Source organism: Zonotrichia albicollis, chromosome 6 (assembly GCF_047830755.1).
Source record: "Zonotrichia albicollis isolate bZonAlb1 chromosome 6, bZonAlb1.hap1, whole genome shotgun sequence".
Taxonomy (NCBI): Eukaryota; Metazoa; Chordata; class Aves; order Passeriformes; family Passerellidae; genus Zonotrichia; species Zonotrichia albicollis.
Genome location: NC_133824.1, coordinates 40,319,009 through 40,326,647, shown reverse-complemented (window position 1 = coordinate 40,326,647; position 7,639 = coordinate 40,319,009). Strand labels below are relative to the sequence as shown.

General features: G+C 47.7%; 1 long non-coding RNA gene across 1 annotated transcript in view; it reads right to left on the bottom strand.

Moving 5' to 3' along the window:
* Positions 1-90: 90 nt before the first annotated feature.
* LOC141729374 (uncharacterized) overlaps positions 91-7,639 on the bottom strand; it is a 51,883-nt gene continuing 44,334 nt past the window's right edge. Inside the window, exon 5 of the long non-coding RNA XR_012580850.1 lies at positions 91-3,189. This is a non-coding gene — a long non-coding RNA (uncharacterized LOC141729374). The remainder of the gene's footprint in view (positions 3,190-7,639) is intronic.

Below are 7,639 nucleotides of genomic sequence, written 5' to 3'. Positions count from 1 at the left end.
TAAAAAGAGAAGTAAAAGCTTTCCTGGATGCTTTGTACCAAAAAAGAAAAAATTAAAAAAAAAAAAAAAGAAAACCTGTTCAGCAAATAAATATCCATCCAGAATACGAAGCCTGACGTTTTCTTTTACTTTTCATTTATTTTTGCTCCTGGGGTGAGAGTTGGGTGGGAAGAAGGCCATGCCAAGAGCCACTCCCTGTGGAGGAGCAGAATGCACTGCAGCTCCTCTTTTGGAGCACAAAATTGCAAGAGAGTGTGTGGTACCCTTAACATGTTTGTTCCACAACATGGAACCTCAGCCTTGTGGCAGATGCCACCTGAATCCCCCAGTCATCTGCCCAGTGATTCCTGGTGAGGTTGGGGTTGTTTTCCAGCAGCTGTTGGGCTTTGCTTAGCTTTTACCAGTTTGGGTTGTTCCAGTGACCTGAAAGCTGGATGGGAAGTAAAGATGGCAAAAAAGAGCAAAGAAATGTGTCTAGGTTAGGTTTCCTCATAGATGGAGCTTCTCTGGTTCTCAGGGTAGATACAGCTTCTCTTTACAGTTTTAGGAATCCCAAAGGTCTGGTTTTTATATTATACAACCATCATACACCACAGCAAATAGAAGGTAGAACACTGCAGTTCCAGTGTGGTAGTAGAACAATTGTGGGTAAAACAGTGCCCATGGTTCTTTTAAAAATTTGCAATAAACAACAAAAAAATTTCACACGGTTTTTCCTTTTGGGATTTTTGTGGTTGGTAAGGGAGGGTTTTGTACAGATGTAGGGCTTCCTCCGGCCAGGTACTTTACTGCAGGTGGAGAAAGGATGTGTCTGCTTTCTGACTATGTTCCAAGACCCCAGTGCAGGTTTTGTTCACATTCAGATGTGTCCCTATGAAGAATGAGGACTGATTTCATTGTGGCTTCTGGTTGTAACTGATGGAATTTTTGCTTTTGGGAACTTTGGTGCTTCTCTGCTCTTTGTTGTGTAAGCCACTGTCATGGGGAGTGTTTAGAGCTGATTAAAAAGCAAGAAAATCATCACCCAAATATCTTGCTGCATTCCCTGCTGCAGGAAGGAAAGCAACAAAGCTGGAAGCACCATAAGGGTAATGATGATGTTTCCAAGCATGGCTCTTCATAAAGCCTCTGCTTTATCCTATCAGGAGTCACCATGGGGCCACACCAGAGCAGCTAATTTCTTTGGATATCAAGAGACCTCAAAATATGCCACCTTGCCTTTTGGCTTGTCAAGGACTGCCTTTACTTGCAAGGAGAGGCAGAAGCTGCCTCTGAGCATTGTCCTGGCCAGAGGATGAGAGTCTGGATGAAACCAGACCTTTGCTTTGTCTCAGGTGTCCTCTGCTGCCTGCAAAGGTTCTTTGCCAGGTGGCAGGTAAGTCATAGGCTTAGCCTGGGAATCTCAGACAGCAGGCCTGAGAGCAAACCCAAGCCTGCCATGTTTTCTCAGATGGATGGGCTGGTTCTGGTAAGGATGCCTCTCTGCGCAGGCACAGCTCTGAGTGCTTAGTGCTGGATTGCAGGAGCATGGCTGCAGCAGTGAGGGGCAGTGGTCCCCGGGGAGGCACTACTGGCATATCTGAGCTGTAATGCACCTCCACATCCAGCCCAGCTGGTCCAGGGATCTCCACCCACTGCTCTGCTGATGTGCCAGAGCGTGAGGAGGCAAAGGATAGTTTCAGCAGAGAAGTCCTAGATGCTGTTTAGAGACCCAGGAATAACTGGGAGAGCTAACCTTGCATCCTAGCCCAGCCCCAGCCCTGGCCCCTGGGCCTCAGCATTATTATGTAGCTCTGCAGGCAGCAAAGGGCAAATGTTTGGTTTTTTTTTTGCATAAAACATCTCTTTGGAGGGCATTTTCCCAAGTGATACCCAGAAGGATACTGGGAAAGAGGAAAGGCCCAACTTGTTCTGTGGAAGTGGCCACAGTACTTTCAAGGTATATAAATCTGTGTCTGGATAGGAAACACAGGAGAAAAAAACACTACTAACCCACAGATACTTTTCCCTTTCTTCTCCATTTTACCTTATTTCTTAGGGGTTTTTTAGGTTTGTTTGTTTGTTTGTTTAAATCCAGAATGCAGATGAGCTGTCACCTAGCCTTCAGTGAGTTGTTCTAGTGCCATCACAATAGACTGAGCCTCCAACAATAGACTGAGCCTCCAAACTGGTTCCTCTGTGTCTCAGAGCAGCTTCATCCCTTCAATCCTGCCTGTTCTCAGAAGTCTCTCAGTGATGTACCTGGCTGCACTAAATGAAGGACCTAACTGTACCAGGTGAAGGGAAAAAACACATTTGCTGTTTTTTAAAATCACCTGGTTTCTTTGTTTCATCTATAATTGTCCACTGATTTTTTACATGGCTGTGAGGAGACTTGATAAAGGTACTGTTGTACCATGGATTATTTCACTCATGCACTCAGCAGTAGGCAAGACTCAGATGCTTTCTGCGCCTTTTGTGCTTTTCATTCCTAACACAGCCTCAATAAAGCAAAGCACTTCTAACAATCTCCTGGCGGCTGACAACTTTCCCCCTTCCACTTTATTTATTTTCTGAAGAGCAGGTGAGTCATAAACGACCCCGAGGCTGGGATAGCAGAGCAATTCCACTGCTCCCAGTGCAGACAAAGGGGGAAGTCTGGTTCTCAAAGATAAATAGATCCCATGTCCTGGGAGGGGTCTGTCATTGCCACCAAGGTGCCAGCTTTGGCTCTCCCTCCCCCGGGTTGCTGAAGGATGCTCTGTCTGCCAGCAGGCAGTGTGCAGTGGCAGACATAACTTCAACCTGCTGGAAAGGCACAAGTCCTCACAGGAATCTTGGCCTGCTTTGCTGCTGCACTCCCAGCTGTGCACGACCCAAGGAATGCACTTGCTCATTAAAATCATGTCAGAGTTTGCAGAGAGCCCTGCGAGAGCCTCTTTCCCCGCTTTCTTCTTGTACCTGCCAACAGCAGACTGAGAGCTGGGGTTTCCAACCTGCCAGGCTCTGGCTCAGGGACCAGCAATAGCCTGAAGGCAGGAAATTTCTGAACTAGGGTGGTTTTTGACTTGGACATCATGGGAGGTCAAACCTGACATGCAAAATGAGCTGTTCTGGTCTTCATCTGGCTGCTTGCAGCTCTGGGTTGGGGTTTTCAGGACAGGCACAGCATGCAACAGTGATCAGAGGATATCCATCTTCATGTGTGTTCTGCAAAGGGCAACATGACACACAGCTTTGACCAGAAGGTATTAAGCCAATCACAGTTTTAAATGGGAAAAGACACGATTCAAATACCTGAGTAACTCACAGGTAGAGCAGCCAAGGTAAGTGCGGAACTTGCACCCTGTCAGCAGCAGTAAAATACTTGTTTCACTTTTCAAAATTACTAGGAATTAATTCAGCTTTTGCTGACTTTTCAATGCTCTTGTTCTTGAACATGCTTGTGCTTCTTTGCTGGCCAGCTTTAGAAGGAGCATAGTGCACAATTTTAAGTCCGTGGGGTGAAATGATACCAATGATTACAATGTAAAACAATGAATTTGTTTGCCTTTCCATGGGAGAAGTACTGGCACAGTCTCTTTGCCTCCCTGTCCCCTCACCACTTTGTTTAAATGAAGGTCGTGCTCCTTCTGTACACAACCACATCCTTCAGCTGTGTCAAACTTGAAAAGAACTGATTTAGAAAGGCAGTCAAGAGCCAGGGAGCTTATTACAAAGCATGTCATTGCAAACAAATACTATTTTAAAAAATAATTTATTAATCAACATCCTCCTCCAAAGCATCCAAGTTTCTTGTCTCATTACCTCTACTGGCAGGGCCACCGTGACTTATCACTACTGGCTGGGAGAAACCACTTCCTAAATACCAGATGAAGCCACCTATGATCACACCTATTCCAATGGCAGCCCTGTATTCTGTCATCTCTCCCTGGATGGAGGAACCAACTCCTTCATCTCACCAAGGTGACAGCATTTTGGGCACACTTTTCTAAAGCTCCATGTGAGCAGCACAGACACCTACGGTGTTTACCCCTGCAGCTTCTAGGACAGATTTCTCCCCATTATCCCCCCTCACGTAAAAAAAAACAAAAAACAAACCAACAAAAAACCTAAAAAAACCCCCAAAAAATAAAACCAAACACACAAGGAACAGGAATTTTGCATACTTGATTGTCCTGTCTCAAGTCAGAAGGGCACACTGATAATGGTAATCTTTGTTTTCTTCGCAGCTGGGGCATAGCTGAAAAGGGAGGAAGGCAATTAAGAGAATATTAAGACTTCATCTTCCAAGATGTTGTTGCTTCTGTTCCTCCTCCCTGTCCCCCCTGTTCCCCGTGCGTAGCAGAGAGAGCGGCAGGAGTATTATTTCTCAAGGCCCACGCTGACGTCAATACGCAGGGTATTTATTTATGAAATGGAATCAAACAGTGGGGGAGAGAGGAGTGGAGGAAGATGGACGGGCAGAGCTAGCAGCTGCCAAGTTATTATAGAGCAGCAGCCTCCCAGTATTTTTCTATCCTCTTTCTGGGGGAGGGATGTGATGATCAGAGCTTTGGAGGCCCAGGGAAAGTGAGGCAGAAGAGAGAAACAGTAGAGACAGGCTTTAGCATCGAGAGCAGGTGAAAGGTGTGACAAGGAGGAATCATTACAAGGTATACAGCCCCTTTGGGGTGCTGGGATGCTCAGGTGCATTCCTTATGCAGACCCCTCCTTTCAGGCAGACTCTGACCAGGCTCTAGCAGCCCTTTTCTCTCAGCCTTTTTAGTCTTTACACAGAAAATTCAGAGTTTCCAGCCGAATAAATAATGACGCCCCATCCTCATTCCCTGTCTCAGGCTCAGTCAGCAAAACGGCTGTTTGGGGAGCCCGGCACTGAAGTTAACTTGAAGATTAATTTTCTTCCTGCAGTCAGTGAGAAACAGCTTTTCAGGATATAAATTTTGTCCACCAATATCAGCATGTGCAGAAGCATGGAAAGATGAAACTCAGAAAGGGAGAGCGGTTTTTTTCTTTCCCCAAGGAGGATACAGGCACCAGTGCAGAGCAACCACAATGGGGAGGGGAAAAGGAGCCTAAGGAGCAGCAAGGTGATGCCCTTCACTGGGAGAAGATGCCTTTGGGCACTTCTCACCATCCTGGAAGTCATGCATAGAAATGCAAATGAAGCAGGTGAGGGTGGCTTTTGTCTTTCTCTCACCTACTTATGGCCAACCGCTTAGCATAGGATAGAGCTGGGCAGGGAGAGGAGGGAAAGTGAGCACGGAATCAAATTCCTCCTCTGAGCTCCTCCAGGTTTATTATCAAAGCCTTCCCCACACAGCTCCTTTCCCAGCCAGAGGAATGCCTGCTGCATTGCATGAGGTGCAGTTGAAGGAGCCCTGCAGAACTCCAGGTTTATTTTTAAAGCTCCTGCCTTTCCTGGGATTCCCCTGCTGACTTCCCATTGCCTCGGGTGAGAGGAGATGATACTCTGGACGAATTTCTTCCTTTAAGGGAGAGACCCTGCAAGCAGCATCAAGGTGTCAGCCAGCCCCGAGTTTATTGTTTTTCCAAAATAAGGGAAGAGAGACATGTTCTGGAGATCCGTTTACAAGTCGGACTATCTCCAGTTATATAACGACACAAGTCTGGCTGCCAGCAAATTGTTGCTCCGAGCGGGGAAAGACAATTAGCTCGCCTCTCGGGGCGCCGAGCGTGCACAATGCCGGCTTTGTGCCACCCTGCCACCGGCCCCGGCATGTGCGGGAGAGCCTGGCTCAGCCGGCATCTTCCGAGGTGGCGGAGGGAAGAGGAGAAACCCCCGTGCTCGGGGGGCGGCCGCCGGGATGGGGGCGCCGGGATGGAGCCCGTCTGCCAGCGCATCCTGTCCCGGCGCTGCAGGGACGGCGGAAAATCGGCCGTCGCTCCGCAGGGCACAGGCAGCTCTGACCCCTCTGCTGAAAATGGGATGAGAAGCTTCGGCGCTTGGCTTCCTGCGCTTCCTGATGCGCTGATGGATTTAGGCTTTCAGTGAAACTCCTGGCGCTGCCTGGGGAGTCAGTGGAAAAAATTTCCTATCTAGAGATGGGAAATACCTAACCAGCTCAAAAATGTGCTCGCTTGAAAGGGGAAGGCGGTTTCCAGGTGAACTTGCATTCCTGTACTCAATGGATACGGATGGAAGCACGGCTTTGGAAAATTCAGACTCTGCTCTGTTTCAAGGCAGCCGGCAATTAACCATAGCTGGGTCCTGCTCAGACACGCACCTGGGCCAAAAGAGGCTCCAGAACTGCATGCCTGGCCAGGGAGGAGGGACCTGACCCTGCTGTCCCCTTGGCACAGTGGGGCAGGGACCTGCCATGGAGCTGCACACGAAGAACTTCTCTCAGCTCTCCTACATGCAACAGCAACCCTGGTTTCAGCAGGCAGTGACGCATGGAGAGGAAAGATGGTCTGAAATAAAATACCCAATGTCGTCAACAGCCACAGATTAATTCAGTGAAATCACTCGTTGCTGCAAGGAGTTAGTGAAAGAAAAACACTGGGAAGAGAATGCTGCCTGTGTGACAAATAAGGGTACACAGAGCTGTGTTTCACAGGGGAAGTGTTGATAAACAACACTAAACCCTCATGCTTCGGGGGAGCTAAGTGATGATAACTTGGGGGGCAGAAGAGACTTCTGCTAGCAGCTTGTTAGTCTCTGAACACGTTTACCTCATCTTTTGCAGTGTTTAATTAAATACAGCACTGCTCTGAACCATTCAGGCGGTTTCTGCTTGCCTAGACAAAGGTGCTTTGCAGAATTTTTTCTGTCAAGAGCATGACAAGAATCCTTATGTTAGTACCACTGGTTGGAAATATTATGTGTAAATCTGCACTGCAGATAAACAAGTGCATCCCCTGCTTGCAGAGCTCCCTCGTGTTCCTGGTCACGGAGCACACCTGCTCTGCATGTCCATCACACAGTTCCTTGGGTGTCCAACCTGCCCCTGTGGATGTCAGTAAAGCCCAATGGCAACCATGCTCATGCCTAAGACACAATGCTGCCCTCAGTCCAGCCCAGCAAAAACAGTTCCTTCTGGAAGTGAGTCATATTTCTTCATCTTTCGAACCACTTCAAGCAATTTGTCTTGCAGACTTTCTGACTGCATTTACATAAAATGCATCCTTCCTTTCCTTCTATTTTTGGTTCCATGCATGGGGTTATTTTAGATGGTGTGCTCAGAGGTCACTGTGACATACACACAGAGGGGAGAGCACACTATGCTTTTGGTAGGTATTCTGTAATGTTTATGCAGGTGGCAGGCTCTTGGTTTCCCTGGGCACTCACCATGGATTTATATGCCAGCAGAATGACAGAAAAGGATAAGTTGCTGGTCACTGCCAGAAATGCCACAATTTTGTCTACAGAGTGTAGCTTGTAGACATGAATAACCTCACAAGACCCCTGGAAGAGAAGCTGGGAGTATGGGTTGCTGGCAAAACTGAGGAGGTGTAAGGGAGGATGGGATCATGGAAAGCTTCCAGGAATGGCTTGTGCATGTGTACAGCATGGTTAGGAACAGTTCCTGCCTGGAATTTGAGTGCAGGCTATTATTTATACTCTCAAAGCTCTGCCAGTGCATGGTGCCTGCAGCATTAGAGCTAGAACTCAAGCCCTGAGCAAACTGGAGGCTTT